The 15,255-nt window shown below is 57.7% G+C and overlaps 1 protein-coding gene across 4 annotated transcripts in view; it reads right to left on the bottom strand.

The window, feature by feature from the left end:
- The window catches only part of EIPR1 (EARP complex and GARP complex interacting protein 1), an 80,702-nt gene that overhangs the window by 40,384 nt on the left and 25,063 nt on the right, over positions 1–15,255 (bottom strand). The window contains exon 1 of one of the 4 annotated variants that reach the window (XM_070795420.1): positions 6,456–6,753. The exons of the other annotated variants lie outside the window; for them this stretch is intronic. The gene's annotated coding sequence lies outside the window, so the exon portion shown is untranslated. Of the gene's footprint in view, positions 1–6,455; positions 6,754–15,255 lie in introns of those variants that run through there. 4 annotated transcript variants of the gene reach the window in all.

The following is a 15,255-nucleotide window of genomic DNA, read 5'->3' as shown; positions in this document are numbered from 1 at the left end:
GTTACATACAAATTCTATGTAAACACATCCACTTTTAACCATGCCAAGTAGAACATGACAGTTTCTGTCTATGAGCGAAATGGATTTTTTCTGCTGAGATTTTAAGTTCCACAGTCTCATTGCAGAGCCCCTGGGGTTGTCAATGGAACTCCTGAAAAGAGAAAAACTAACTGAAGAGACAGTTGGTAACTCTGAGTTGGAAGGCAGCAGCAAATGCCCAAAACATCCACCCAGCAGAGGCACAGATTATTTTAATCTTCCTAAATGACAGAAAAACAAAGTTCTACCCTGAAAAGTGATGGGACTAGTGACCTGAGAACAAAACACTGGCTGTGCGCACGAGCAGTGCGCCGCATGTGACGGCAGGCGACGCGGCAGCAACAACTGGTGCGCGGGGGGACCGGCTAGTGCTGGGCTCCCGGCGGACAGCTCCCTCTGGGGCTCTGCTCCGGTCGGGAAGGTAGTTCTTCCCACAGCTGCCTGGTCACCCAGCAAACATGACTGCTGGGGGTGAGACATTATGCGCTTCCCCCTTGAGAAGAGGAAGGAGACAAGAATACTGTGCCACCACCTCTAGTTAACGTCCCACGGGAGGTCTTAACTACTTCAACGTGACAAGAAAAAAACTGCAAGAACAAGAAAAGAGTAACAGAACCATTATTTGCTAATGATTATATGTGTAAAAACTTAGAATCTACACACACAGACGGTAGAAATACAAAGGGCAATCAGCAAAACTGCTAGACACAAAGATGATGTATAAAATTCAACTGGTATCTATAGAGAAACAAAGATTTTTAAAAACGAAATTTGAAAAACTATTAATGATCTAATTAAAAAATGAAATATCCAATAATATCTCAAACGAAAGAGGTATGAGATGCAAAACACTGCTAACAGAGCAAAGGCCTCGCTAGTGGGAGGGGCACACCATGTTCATGGATGGGAAACTTCTCACTGTAAAGAGCCCTGAACCCTCAAAGTCCTAGTTGGCTTTTTTTTTTTGTGGAAGAAATGCTAAAACTTACACAGAAATGTGAAGTACGCAGATGGCCAAGGCAGTCATGCAGAAGAACAAACTGGATGGTTTACAATCTGGTATTAATTTACTGCTGATTCCCAGTTAGATAAATAGCCCAGAGAAAGCCAATGGAATCCAGAAATAGACTTCACAGAGATGGTCACCTGATTTAAAACAAAATGACAGAATGATACTTAACTGCAGTGGACAAAGGGTGGTCTTTTCAGTAAAAGATGCTGATCAGTTATGTATCCATGTGAAAAAAAAAAATGAGCTGCATTCTACTTCACAACATATCCGAAAACTAACTCCAGGTAGACTGGAGATTGAAATGAGTAAGACAGAACCATACAAATCTTTCTACAATACACAGTAGAATATCCTAAATGTGGAATTAGCAAAGACTTCTTAATGAGGCATAAAAACCACAAATGACAAAGAAAAAGACTGATAACAGGCTACTTCATAATTAAGAACTTCATTCACCAAAAGTCATTGGACTTTATCAAAATTTAAAACTGCCGCTCTTGGAAAGACTCAGCTTTAAAAATAGAGCAGAACTTGGAGACAATATTCGAACACATATATCTGTATCCTGATAAAGGGCTTGTATCTAATACACGTAAAGAATTTCTACAACTTAATAATCAGACAAGTAGCCCAATTTTCAAAAGCAGGCAGAAGACTGAATCAGACATTTCACAAAAGAAAACATTTGAATGGTCAATAAGCACCGAAAAAGATGCTCAACATCAACAGTAATTGCACAGCAAAACCAAAGCAAGACAGACCACATAACTGACAGGTGGCGAAAAGTCAACGCAAAGGCAACTGTACCCTCAAGTGCTGCTGGAAAGAGTGTAAAATAACTCAAACGTTCTGGAAAACGTTTTGGCAGTTGAAAGTCCACGTACCAGGGGACCCAGGAACCCTACTCTCAGGAGACGCTGTCGGGAAGCGTGGCTTGTTGGTAACAGGCTTTGTGACCACTCTCTGACCCCAGTAGTTAAATCTGGCCCCAAAGCGAGAGCAGCCTGCTGGTGGTAGGTGACTGCCAGAAGCCAGGGGGCAGCAATTATCGTTAACAACCAACCAGGCCAAGGTACCAGCCAAGGAAGGCCAACTGGCCCACAGACAACGGGAGACGTCCCCCAAGGAACGGAACAGATGGCCCTCCACCCCTGTATCACTGCCCCCGCCCCCGCCAACACACACACACACGCACGTGCGCGCGTGCGTTCACACAAATGCCAAGGGAAACAGGAGTGAATGAGCAGGAGGCTGAGGGGAGTCACTCCACTGAAGTCATAATCCTTTACCCAGGCCTGGGCTGGGCCGGTTTCAGACACAGGACCCACTGATGGGAACATGGCCCGAGGCCCCGCAATCAGGGCCCCGCAGCACCGGGCAGGAGTGTAACAAGGCACCCCCACCCCCACTGGCCTCCAGGGACCTCCTGCTGCTGCTCACATGCCAGGCAGAGCGCAACAACCTGGCAGCTCAAGGTTCACTGAACCCAAAGCGTCCCATGTCCCCGTCAGACTGGGGCACTGGGGGGCCAGGCAATAAATGGACAAAGCCAGGCCACAGCAGATGTGCCAGCCCTGCAGACCCACCCAGAGAGGCCGTTTCCAAGGGGCGGACATACAGCAGGAGGGAAAAGGCCCACCTCCCCGTGGCCTTTGGGGTCAGCGGGTGGAAGCCTCAGAAAGTGTCCCTCTCCCTGTCAGAGGCAGTGGAGACATGGGCCTACTTTAACGGTTAAAGGCATGTAGGGCCGGGGTGTTATGGACAATAGCCACAGAGCAGCTGCACTCGGCGGGCTAGGAAGAGGACAGGCGTACCCTGCCCCTCCTCGCCGTGTGCACTTGAGGCTGGAGGCCAACGGTCTAGCCAGAAGCCCAGAGGAGAAGACTGGGAGACTGACACACGGAGCCCAGTCAGACCAGACGCGGCCCCCGTGGATGCAAAACATGATCAAACGGTTGCGTAACACGAGGTCCAGATCTTTGCAAATCCAGGCGAGGTGCTGAAGGGAGGAGATGCCCTCCCTGCAGGGGAGTCGAAGGAAGCTGCTGGGAACAGAAGCAACCTGACCTGTGCCCCCAGGAAGCTGTGGGCACGTGGAAGTGGACACAGAGGCGCTCTGAGCAGGATCGCAGGCCCGGGGCCCTCGGGGCGTGGGGCATGGCCAGCACTGCCATGTGGGACACAACGAGCTGAACTAACGCCGAGAGCAATGAGGGCTGAGCCTCCGAGGACCAGACCGGGAAGGGCCCGGGGGACCAGTCGGGCGGGTGGAGGGCCTGCTCCAGACCAGGGATGGAGGCCGGCGATTCTGAAACCGGACTGCATCTGGCAGGAAGAATTCCATCAATACGAGGCGAGTCCGAAGCCCCTTACTGAAAGACAAACACCAGAACCATCCTGAGGAAGACCAGAAAGCCACCGGGAGGCGCCTGCTGACATTACCCGCCCGAGGGATGTGCAGGGCTGCAGAGTACTGTCAGGGTGCGCTCTTGGTCCAAGGAATATGGTAGGCATTATCGAAACTCTCCAAGGCATCAGAAGCAGATGAAATGGAAGGCAAACAGCGCTAACTGAGAAGCGCTGGAGGTGTGCCCACCGAGACACGCAAATGGGCTCTGAGGCTCTGAGGGTTTCCACATCTGTATGGATCTCAACTGAGCATTCAACACACATCCACCAGCTATCAAAGAACCCAAGGTGCTTTTAAGAAGGAAAACCTGATCTTTAGAAGGAAGATGCTGTAACGACCACCGAGGCGTTCTTCTTTTATCTCTGTTTTCAAAGCTACCCTGAAGTCAGGCCCCGCAGTGTAACTGCCAGAGTTACTGCTCCACTCCGGTGACCGGGAGCCCCCTACCCCACACCACATGGACAGGGCCACCTCCTATGAGCCTGGTCTTCACCGCAGGTTCAGACCCACAGACGATCCAGTGCAGGCAACTCCCCACCATGCCCCACATTCTCAGATGAGGAGACCGAGGCCCAGGGACCCAAGTGTCCACCCCCGGCTCATGGGGCTCATTCACACCAGTCCAAAGCCAGCTGAAGCCTCCTGGCTTGGGAACAGCCTGGCACTCTGAAAGGGAAAACGTGCGCTGTGAGCTGTGTCTAGAAGGCCCATCTGACGCTGGCCTGACTGTTACGTGTAACACTCGATCTGAAGGCACTTAGATAAAAAGGCAATCAGGCAAATGGATGTGAGAGCGCATCGAGGGTGCCAAGTGCACCCACGCCAGGCGCGGACCACGGTAGGGAGCAGCAGTCCAGGCTTCGCGGACTCGGAGGAGATTAGCGCCTCTGTAAGCCTGAGCAAAGCCCGGCCGGGGATAGTCTGATCCACAGCCGCGGGGGAGGAGGCTTCCGTGGGGCGTGGTGACTCGGAATCTCAGGCTATTTTCAGAGACTTCTGCCGGCTGACACGGGCTGAGCAAGATTGATGAGGTGGGATCCAGCTGAGCTGGTGTAACCCGGCTGGCCCGCCAGCACCCAGGGAGGTGCCCACCACGCCTCCCCACCAGCCCTGGCCTTCAGGTGCTGCAGGAGCCTGCAGTGAGAAACAAAGGGCAGCCAGGTGTCTCCCCATCGGTGGGAGCCCTGCACCCCGAGATGCCTGAGGGTGGGCCGGGCGATGCCTTGGCATCTGCCCCAGTGGTGGGAGCCCTGCACCCCGAGATGCCTGAGGGTGGGCAGGCAGTGCCTCGGCAGGAGCAGGGTGGGGGGACGGGCCATGAGCGCCAGCGGGCACAGGGAGGAAGCGTGCCAGCCCTGGGCTCCGGCTGTGCAGAGGAGACAGGAGGTGGGCCAGGTCCTCCAGCGCCTGGTGGGTGTGACCGCAGACTCGGGACTGACCAGGTGGGACCTGCCCTGAGCCCCCACGATGGAGTCATTGCCCCTCACTCGGCTCCTGAGACAGTTCACAGGCCAGGGCCCTGCCTTCCAGGAAACCTGGGTTCCACTGAGGAACGACGCCATAGCAGCACCCCAAGAACATCCTGTAGGTTTTCCCCCGGAAAGCCAACCACTCCCAGGGCAGCGGCGGCAGGAGGAAAGGGCCCTGTGAGAGCTGACACGGTCCCTGCCCAGCACATCACACCCCATCTCACCGTCAGACCCACACACGGAGGCCTGGGCCCCCTCTCAGAGGGCCGGCAGGCACTGCGTGCAGACTCCAGACGGTACAACGGGAAGGGAGCAGGGTCCCCACCCTTCCAGGGACAGCAGAGCCAGTGGGGCAGGAAGCGGGGCATCCCCTTCCCCTCGGAACACTGTGGGGCGGGGGAACAGAGCACGTCTGGGGGCCCCTGTGTGCGGAGCTCCTTCACGCCCACGCTAAACCCACAGGGAACCTGCAAGGCAGCAGAAGGTTCCAGGAGGCGGCTCCCCGAGCCGGTGAGGCCGGTGTCCAGCGTGCTGCTGTCCCTGATGCGAGGCGGCGCGGGCACACGGCGACCTCCGAGAGGACTACCAGCAGCCGGCCCATAGCCACAGGGCGGGCGGCTCCTGACCCCCAGTGCATCGTCCTGGTGCCCCTCCCACAGCCACCGACCCAGGCGGGGGGCTGCTTGTCTCGGGGGCCCACCAGAGGATGGGGCTGCTTTTAAAGGAGATGCAGAGGCAACGGGAAGGGCCTGAGAAGGGCCCACACGCCCACAAAGCTGGGATGCCGCCTTCCATGTGCTCCCGTCTCAGCTCCGGAGGCGCCAGCCGCAGCCTGCTCCGTGACGACCACGCAGCTGCCCCGGCACCTCCCAGGCCTTCCCGGTGGAGGGGTCTGGGTGCTGCGGGGAGACAGGCTCTGCAAGGGGTCCCATGAGTGGTGTGGTGCCAGGTGTCTGGGGAGCTTCACCCCCAAGTGGGCCAGAACCCTCATCCCTCCGGGACCCCGCCACCTCCAGCTGGCAGCGACCTTTCTGTGGCCTCCCAGCCCAGAGCCCCGGCTGCCCACCCCAGCCGGCCTGCTGGCCCTTCCTCAGCCCTGTGTCATCCCGACACCCAGCCAGGTGGAACCAAGCGAACCCAAAGGCACAGGTGTGCGCCCATGATCTCACTCACCCCAGAGCTCCAGCCAAGCCCTGCGCGCCCAGCTCTGCTGAGACCACCCTCATCCTTACTCCTGAGACCCCCAGGGACGTTCACAGTCGTAGCTGGACTCCATGCGGCTCCAGCACTGTCCTGACTCCCCGAGTCTGTCTGGCAGCGCGTGCTGAGCAACCACAGGGATACACCCAGGCCACCCGCCTCTCGCCCCGCAGCCCTAATGCTGGCGCCCAGCAGAGAGCAGGCCAGGGCCAGCCAGGGCCCCTCCTGACCGCCGACCCTGCAGCTCTTCGGGGCAGGGCTGCTCCAAGGCCTCGCCCTCCAGCAGGCGCACTGCAGACCCCAGAGAGCTCTGCCCTTCTCTGACCTGACTTCCTGCAGACGCAGCTCCTTTCAGGCACCCACGCCCCACAGCTGCGGCCGCATGTCTGGCCCAGTGCCCCGAGGCCTGCCGCCCAGGGGCTCCTCCTCGGTTGGGCCCTGACACCTGACTGCAAACGTGCACCATCGGAGCCCACAGACGGCCATGGCTGCGGCGCTGGCTCCTGGCGGGTGCGCGCGCTGCCGGGTGGGGATGGAGCCAGCTGGCTCGGGTTGCCGTTGCCCAGGGAACGGCCACTGAAGCGTGTGCCCTTCACAGGCGCGGGGAACCCCACTGGTGCCCATTACTGCTCTCGGGGTGATGGGGCTGGCGCCAGCTCAGAAGCCTGACTCTGCACACGGACACGCAGGCTCATCTTGGAGCCTGACGAGCGGACACAGCGTCCCTCACGGGCCCAGCAAAGCACAGAGCAGAGAGGAGCCACCTCTGGGCCACGCGCTCATGAACCACCCCTGCCAGCTAGAAATGAGCGCACAGCCCTGGAACGACAGACACTGGAAATGCTCCTCCTTCCTTCCTCTCTTTATTTTGCTCTCTTTATTTTACTGAGAACGGCTCAAAGCGCAGGACGTGAAGGGGGGATTCTGAAACACAGAAGTAAGAGACCAACTTAAACCACGTCTGTGTGCTCATCAGTCTTTTGTAAACGAACAGGGTCACTGTTTGGAAATTCTGGATCTTTCCATGAAACACACACACACACACATGTTACTTGGAAGGTTTGATAGCATTTTACATACTTACAGTACTTTCTCCTGAACAAGCTGCAAGTGCTCAGATCTTTGCAAAGTCCAAAGGCAGCTGAAGTTAGTCACACCGTGCGATTTTCATGCTGAAAAGCTCCTGACGGGGAGGGCTGAGAATGGGGCGGGTGCGGGAGTGTCTGCGTGGTGGACCCAGGTAACACTCCCTGCTGACACCTGACCTGACCCTCCTCCCCTGCGAGAGGTGACAAGGTGGGAAAGGGCTGGGTGGACGGATCCGAGTCCGCAGACGTGGTCACGGGAGACAGGCCTGCCCGCCCCCTCCGCTCACCTGCCCCCTCCGCTCACCTGCGCGCACGTGTGTCATCCAGGCTGCCCCTTCGCCCCGCCCCCTCAAGGCTCCCCCCCCCCCGCCCTGCCCTCTCCTAGGTCTCCAGGCTCCTCCCCCCGCCCCGCCCCGCCCCCTCCGCGGTCTCCAGGCTCCTCCCCCAAACCCCCACCGCGTCCCGCATCTCCCCAGCGCTGCTCTCAGGAGTGTGGGTCCTTCCTTGAGCCTCCCTCTCGGGGCGGGGAGCCACCAAGAGAGCTGGGTAAAAGCGCCGCCTGTCTTCCCGAGAGCAGAGGACGACCAGGAAGGTCCTCCCAAGGGGACGAGCTCCGCTCTGTCCCCTCCCCCGGCCCCGCCCAGGCCGCCGGCCTCCACGCTGCATGTCACCTGCACCCCACGGCCACTCCAGAGACCGTTCTTGTCCCTCCCCCGCAGCGGTTCCTCTGAAACCCTGGACACGTGGCCTCTGGGGTGGAACCACAGGACCCCGCCGGCTCCCAGGGGACCTGCCAGTGTCCTCCCAACCCAGGGCTTTGTCCTCCCATCACTTCCGACGCGAGTAGAGAAATCTCCAAGGTGAGTTAGACAGTGAAGAGCTGAAGGAGCCGCAGGTGGAGAGGGCCCCATGTGACCCGGATTCCTCACTGGAAAAGCAGGCCTTCTCCAACTGCTCTTTGACCTCTGCTAAGTGACACAGAGGTCCCCTAAAACACAGACCACGACCTCACCCCCAAACAAAAAGGGAGCTCATACACTGAATCTGGAGCAGACTTGGGGACCCTTCAGGAGTTTCAGAAATCTTCATTTAAGTTACCAACTCCTCTGAAAATAGACGATGGTGAAACAGCAAACGTTACGGCTGGGAAAAGGTCTGCTAGGGTGTTTGGGAAGCCCTTCTGCCTCTCTGACCAGCAGCATCAAGCAGATGACAGCCATCAGTGATGCAGGGACACTACTGTGAAAAACCAAAGTGCTCCCGTTACAAAGCCAGGCCGTGGCCAGGCTCTCGGAAGAAGAGATGCTGGCTGGGAATGTTGCTAAGCAACAGGGCCCGCCTCGCGCTCCCCCCACCCTCTTCGGCTCCTCGTGTCACTCCTGGACACTCGGCCACGTCCAGGTGGCAGACACTTGAGTCTAAACGGAAGGTCCCAGGGGCAATCCTCACCATCTCGGAGAACCGCCTCCGCTGAAACTGGGTCAGACGCTGCAGGACGGCAGAGACACACCCCGCCTTGGAGCCTGACCTCTAAAAGCAGACTCGTCTTACTCCAAACACACAACAGCGGGCCCTGCGCTTGCGGAAGGTCTACTGGGAGGGGGCGCTTCTCAAAGGAGGGCCCAGGGCCTTCCACCAGCCCTCCTCTCACAGGAAGCGAGTGGCTGCAGGGGGCACTCACAGAACGCAGCCTGGATGTCCCTCGAGGCCACCTTGTCCCCAGGCCTGGACGTGGATGGGCAGCAGCCACCCTGCCGCGGCCAGAGCGCTCCCCCCGCCCCCCACCATCTCCCGGATCAGACGCTGTCTTCCACGCCCAGGATTCCCACCCAGGCTCACTCTCTGCAGCGCTCACTGCCCGCGGGGTCTTCCCAGGACAGAACTGTCTATTCCATCTCCCCACCAGCTGGCGAGGGAGGCTGGAGCCAGGCCCCTGCCACCGTCCTCCCTGGCCTCTGGGCCCCCACTTTCTGCCTCCCTTCTCAGCCACCCTGAGGCCACTCCCGCATTCTATCTGGCTTTAAACAAAGGACGCCAGCCTCAGAATGTCCCTTCCTTCTGTGTGGACAGGGGGAAGGAGAGTTGACACGACCCAGATGCCCGGGTACACCTCCACAACCAACAGCAGGAACCTGGGGTGGATACGGAGGCCTGGGAGGCGGGCGAGGGCTGAGGGAGCCCTGGGTGCTGACGCCCTAGCCGGGATGCCGAGGGTCATAAGGAAGAACCTCTGCGTTCCAACACACGTTCATCACTGAAGACATGCTGCCTCCAGGCTTCAGTTATCCGTAATGGCCCATCTCCGGGAACGCTGCTCCCAGGTAATGAGCATGAAGTGAGCTTGGTTTAGCTCACAGGAATTCTCTTGACCACCTGTGAACAGCTCCAGGAGGAAGAAATTCACACATTCCTCCGGGGGCCCAAAGGGAAGGAGGAAGCATCTGACTTTACTCCATCCCCTTTTAGTATCAAAGCAGCAGGAATTCTGACTCGAGCAAGACGGCTCCTTGGGGGGCACAAGCCTACCATCTTCTGTCTGCTGGCTTTCTGTGTAAAGCCGCTATCCTCTGCCCCACCAGCTCGTCTCTCCATTATCAGCCTGTCGTGCAGCAAGCAGAGCGAGCATGGACTCGTAACAGCGGGGCACGGAACCAGCCCTCCGCCCTCACCGCAGGCCGGCACCGCAGGCCCAGGGCTGGTCCCAACCTGGGCCAGCGCCTCGGCTTTCAACCCGCAGAGATGCCCACGGCACGTCCTTTTCAGCAGCAGCGCACCCGCCTCCCTGTAGCCCGCTGGCCGGACGCAGGACACGCTTCCCTGTCCAATGCTGAACCCGAACCGCTCCTCGTCCAGGCTCCCCAGCGTCCCACCCCCACAATCAGGGCCAAGGCCAGGGTGCTCCGGACACGGGGCATCACACACACCAGAGGCCCCGGCTGGCATGTCCGGCGTCTGCCTCACAGCTGGGTGCGGACGAGGGAAGGCTGTGAGGGCCTGTTGTCCTCAAGCTCTGGACATGCAGAGCAAGCATCAGCTGGACAAACACCCATGGGATGGACGGATGCGTGCGCCTCCCTCCCCTGCAGCGTGGCCCACCGTCCTGAGAGCCGAGCCTGCCGGGCCCTCCAGAACCCAGGCCACTAGCCTCCCGCCCACACGGCACCCGGCTGCTTCCCGCACCCTGGACTCTTACACGCTGCCCAGCTCAGGCCCTCAGCAGGCCCTGGAGCGGGAGTCTCCCAGATCTGTGCACACGTTTGACACGCGCACACACACACACTGTCCCCTCTCCTGCAGGCACTCAAACTGCCCCTCGTCATGGAGCAGCCTGCCCCGCAGCCACGCCCAGCCTCACAGGGCCCAGGCCTCTCTTGCTGCACCTCCCGACACTCTCCTCCACACGGTCTGTGTTTACACGCGCATGTGAGCCAGTGCCCACCCCAAGGTCTAGACTCAGGCTGGCGGGCAGAAACGGCCCAGGACAAAGCCAAGTGGTCATCATCACGTCACATCAGAGACGCAAAACCCGTCTTTAAACGCAGAAGGATACAAAGCGACGGCCCTTACAGTGAAGGTGCTTTTTGTCACTAATACGTGTTGTGGGGTGGGGGGGGAAGGGGGGGCTGGTTAGACTGCGATTGGAAAGTCAGACGTTCCCAGGGACCCGGAACACAATCAAGAGAGAACTGCCCCTAAGCCAGGGTAACAGCAGTCCACTCCGGCTGATGCTTCTGGGAGTGTTTCCTAAAGGGTGTTAATTCTGACTTGGGCTTCGAGACATACGCTGCCACTTGGCTGTCCGTGCTGAATCTGGCCCCAGGGTTTGCCCAGGAGGAAGGTGATGGGGGGCAAGGGCGAAGCAGGCCCAGGGAAGGCGGGGACAGAAAGGGGACAAGACACAGGGGCAGAACACCCATGTCTCCTGTCCTTCTGTGACCAGCCAGGCTAAAGGCCACAGGACCACATGTGTCTGTTTCTGCCACAAGAGGGACACAGAGGAAGCCTGTCTCATCCCCTCACGCGACAGGCCAGGCCAGGAGCGGGGGCTCCACAGGGAAGCACCCAGGCCTGGGGAACCTCTCCACCCTCGCGGAGCCAGCCCTCCGCTTTCCGGTCAGGACGGAAAAGAGACCTGACCTTCAGCTTCTCTCGAGCTCCCGAGACTCCCCGGCTTCGATGAGGGTGCTCGGTGGCCCTGAACCCAGTCTCCACATCGAGGACTGAGCGCCCGCCGGGTGTGAGCGCCAGTGCCCGCGGCGGTGGGGACGGCTGGGGCGGGGGGGGCGCAGCTCAGGGAGAGCTCACGGTCATACCCAGCCTCACCACACAGACACTTGGAGGTCAAGAATTCAATTTTTTTGTAATTAGGATTCACATGGAGGCAAAATGGGATGGATCTTATGTGAGCAGTGCACAGTTCATTACATACCTGAATGCCTTCTCTGTATCTGAGTCTGCTGGGCCCTGAATATTTATCATTTATAACCTTTCTGCTTTCAAAGGGGAGCTAGGAAAGATAGCTGCTTGCTAAATGCATTATGATATAGATCAAAATAATACTATAAAAAAGGTATATTTTTAAGTTTTACCCAAGTATTTACAATGTAACTTCCATTAAGACAATAGGTTTAAAAATCACCAGCTGCACTCGGGCAGCTTCTGCCAAGATGACGACCCTAGTGGAGAGAGACGGAAGCAATGCCTATTTCGTCATAATAGGTTACCAGACTCCCCGCCAAGTTCCTGTGCTGAAATCCCAGCCCCCAGTGCAACGGTGTCAGGAGGGGGCCCTCTGGGAGATGTCGGGTCATGAGTGGAGCCGCGTGACGGGGCTGGTGCTCCTGAAAGAGACCGTGTGCCCCTTCACCCCAAGGGCATGCCCCTTCACCCCGAGAGCACTGTCAGGGGATGACAAAGCCGGTCCTCACCGGCTGGGCTCCACTCGAAGATGATAAATCACCTCCTTCTTAAGCTCGCCTTCTGGGATCAACCTGGCTCCTAGCAACACACGGGGGACTCGATGGAGAGAGGTCTTCTCCCTCCACAGGCAGAGGCGGGCCCTCAGACCCCAAGGAGAACAGGTCTTCTCCCTCCACAGGCCCATGCCCTCCACAGGCAGAGGGGGGCCCTCAGACCCCAAGGAGAACAGGCCTGCGCCCACGGCTGGCCAAGGGACTCTCCTAAGCAGGCTGCTGGTCAGAGGGCGCATTCGCCCCTTCCAGCTGGGGCAGCCCGTTTCACCCGGGGGCTCACGATGCACGTGCTGGCCCTCGGGCGAACACAGCTGAACCACGTTGGCTTAAAAACCAACTCTCGGGAAAGTATTTCTGGTCACGTTAAATCGGTTTGAGAGTTCATGTCTAGGTGCGCTAGAGAAGAGTCCCAGGGGACTTCCTCATGGGGCTCCAGAGTCCACACAGCTGCACAAAACCTCCAGAGTGGAAGGGAGGAGAGGAACCCCTGCAGAGAGTACCTGCGCGGCGACGGAGGGGGACACTGGAGCTAGGCGTTCGGAAACTTCTGGGTCCGCAGCAAAGAAACCAATTCCGCTGAACCTGACCAGTCCCGGATCCGACACGGGTGCTCATGGAGTGTCTGGAGGAGGGAGCCCCTGCCTGATGCCCGGCCCGCGCTCAGGGAGCAGGATGGCCCTGCCCTCTCAGGTGACAGGGAGAGCTGATCTTCAGAAGGGAAAAACAGACGTCAACACACTAGAAGGATTTGTTTGCTTTCAAGTCACTCACAGGAAGGAGCCATTGCAATGTGTGTGGTAAATGGAGAACGGTCGTCTCCCAGGCACCCCTCAGAAGGTCCTCTCCTCTGAATCCAGGCCCTCGGCTCTGCCAGGCCACCCCACCCTCCTCCCTGCCCCGGGGTCCCGTCTCTGTCCCTTACTTTGTCTGTACGGCCTCTTAGCACACTGATGGGCCGCAGGAAGCGAGCGCAGCAACAGGCACTGGATGGAGGAAGAGGAAGGAGGGGGAGTCCAGGAGGGGCAGGCCTGTGCCTCAGCCGAGTGGTCACCACCAGGAGAGCTGGCGCTGGGCCCGCGGCCCATCTCTGACCACCCCCGCCAGCCCCTGCCCTAGGCACCACCACTGCGGGGGTACTGGGTAGCGCCTGTCCTCCTCGCCCAACCGCGAGCTCCCAGCAGGGCGGGGTCTCCTCCCAACAGGGCAAGGGGCACACGGCATGCAGGCGGCCGGCACGTGGGGCCCTGGGCAGCCCAGTGAGAATGGGAACAGGCTGGGCCTCCACGTCGCCCCTGCGTGGTAGGTACCACCCGGGGTGGTAACTGGAGGTGACCCAGCTCCTGGCACAGCACACAGCCCTCCAGCCTCAGCCGCATCCACAAAGCTGCCTCCGTCGACTGAGAGTGGAGATGACTTTAGGACGCAGAAGAATGAGCGGACGCAGCAGTCGTGACGAGAACCGGGCCTGTCCGGCCATCGAGGGCAGTGTTGGAAACACACCGGGGCCTAGCCCAGCAGCAGCGCTGACGCGCAGGCCCACCGCCGTGCCGGGGACCCGCTCCCACCTGGACGCCACGGCACTGCGGCCCCCGGCCCCCACCCCCAAAGCCCACAGCTCTGCAGCCCCCACACCGGCGACCTCACCGTCCTCTTGCATGGCCACATCTGACCCGAGGAGCTTAGGTCACGTGCTGGGTCCCAGCCTCAAGGGAAACTGGAAACTTGATTTAATTCCGTGAGGGGAACAGGACTAATAACCTAGGAACTTCCCCCAAATACATGAAGAAAATTCAAAACATGATGAGGCACCACAAATAAGTCCCTGACTTGATTTCTGAGTGATATGCCCTGGGCTTGAGGGAAACTTCCAGACCAGTGAGGGAAACCAGGGAATCCTGGAAGAGCTCCGCCTGTCACACCACCTGACACAGAGACTGAAAGAAGCGACCAACAAGCGTGAGACCTGGGCAAACAGCTCCTGCTTGATTTCAAATGGAAGGTTTTTAAATCTTATATAATTACATCAGACCGACTAATGAAGAATAATTATCATAAAATCCCATTACTCAAAACCAACCTGCAGAAACAGTTTTATGGTTGAAGATGGAGACTTTCTGAATTGCCACGCTGTCCCTGTTTTTCTAACAATAACTAGGTAAGGAATGAGTACCGTCTCCAAGCACAGAGGTAAGGACATTGACTGGAATGGCTAAAATGGCCCCAGGCCGTGGCGGGGAGAGGGCGGGGGGCACCTCTGATGGGAGGACCACTTAGGAAACTAAATTCCTATTTTTTAACCAAAGGCAAAATAAAAGACGAAAACAATACAAACAAAAGTATATACGTATATTGAAAACGACACACCTGATGTCAACATCTATCAAGAAAATCTTGAGATGATTATATTTTTTCACTGAGGAGGACAGAGAGACCTACATAGAAGGTTTCTGTACTTCTCTAGAAGTAGACTTGAAAAGTCATGTATGTAGCGCAAACACCAAGAAAATGATACAAAGCAGCATATTCAGAAACATCATAAATAAATAAGATTTCACAAACTGTTGAAGTAACCACAGGAAGGTAAGGAAGGGACAGTGACGAGAAACGAAGGGAAGACACAAACAACAGACAACAAAACGGCCGCTGCAGCCCGACACACGCATAACTTAAACACAGTCTCAAAGTGAAAGTCAGCCGCTCAGTCGCGTCCAACTCTTTGTGACCCCACAGACTGTAGCCCACCAGGCTCCTCTCTCCATGGAATTCTCCAGGCAAGAATTCTGGAGTTGGTTGCCATTTCCTTATCCAGGGGATCTTCCCAACCCAGGGATCAAACCCAGGTCACCCCCACTGCGGGCAGACTCTTTACTGACTGAGTCACTGGGAAAGCCTTAACAGACCCTGAACTTAAAACATAAATAGTCTAGATATACGAGTTAAAAGCGAGCAGCAGGATGAATTAAACACAGACACACGCTCCAACAATCAACAGCTCGCAAACAGGCGTTAACAAAACAGCTCGCCTCCAAAAGCGCAGGGCATCCTGGGTAAGAGCGGAGGGAGG

The sequence above is a fragment of the Bos indicus genome, chromosome 8 (assembly GCF_029378745.1).
Source record: "Bos indicus isolate NIAB-ARS_2022 breed Sahiwal x Tharparkar chromosome 8, NIAB-ARS_B.indTharparkar_mat_pri_1.0, whole genome shotgun sequence".
Lineage (NCBI taxonomy): Eukaryota > Metazoa > Chordata > Mammalia > Artiodactyla > Bovidae > Bos > Bos indicus.
Note: the sequence above shows the minus strand (reverse complement) of the source record. Positions and strands in the feature narration are given on the sequence as shown.